Source organism: Galeopterus variegatus, unplaced genomic scaffold, assembly GCF_000696425.1.
Source record: "Galeopterus variegatus unplaced genomic scaffold, G_variegatus-3.0.2 Scaffold543, whole genome shotgun sequence".
NCBI classification, from domain to species: Eukaryota; Metazoa; Chordata; class Mammalia; order Dermoptera; family Cynocephalidae; genus Galeopterus; species Galeopterus variegatus.
The window spans coordinates 66,243-66,761 of record NW_007726654.1 but is presented as its reverse complement, the minus strand read 5'-3'; the positions used below and the strand labels follow the sequence as shown (position 1 = coordinate 66,761).

Below are 519 nucleotides of genomic sequence, written 5' to 3'. Positions count from 1 at the left end.
TATATACCAGAGAACTGTTAGGTATTTGTATCTAAATGGGTTCATAAGTAACATCCAAATTTAAAATTTCTTGTATCTACACCAGCCAAGTTTACTTGGATTTACCCCCACTTTATTTCTTCCCCTCAAGCCACAAATGTATATTTATTTGAATGTTGAAATACCAATTGATAGCAGGAAGAACACTCACAATCCTGATTATGTGAAAAATTATTCATGGTAATTATATAGTATAGCATGGGTTTTGTATTAAGTGAGTAATCCTCAAAATAGAGATCCTTCAAACTATTCTCCATAATGAATAGGAAGTCACAACCATGATGATGCTAAACTTATTATAAAATATAATCACTACCAGACATGTTGTGCCAGACATAATTCCAAGAATTTTACATATTTAACAAATCTTCACAATAACTGCAAGAGGTAAAAAAAAAAAAAGCTTCATTTACAAATAAAGAAAGGTCCATTAAATTCATGTACTGAAGGCCACACACAAAATTACAGTTGTTAGGGACA

At 30.8% G+C, this 519-nt stretch overlaps 1 protein-coding gene across 1 annotated transcript in view; it reads right to left on the bottom strand.

Moving 5' to 3' along the window:
- TEK (TEK tyrosine kinase, endothelial) overlaps window positions 1-519 on the bottom strand; it is a 71,496-nt gene that overhangs the window by 40,259 nt on the left and 30,718 nt on the right. The window lies entirely within an intron of this gene.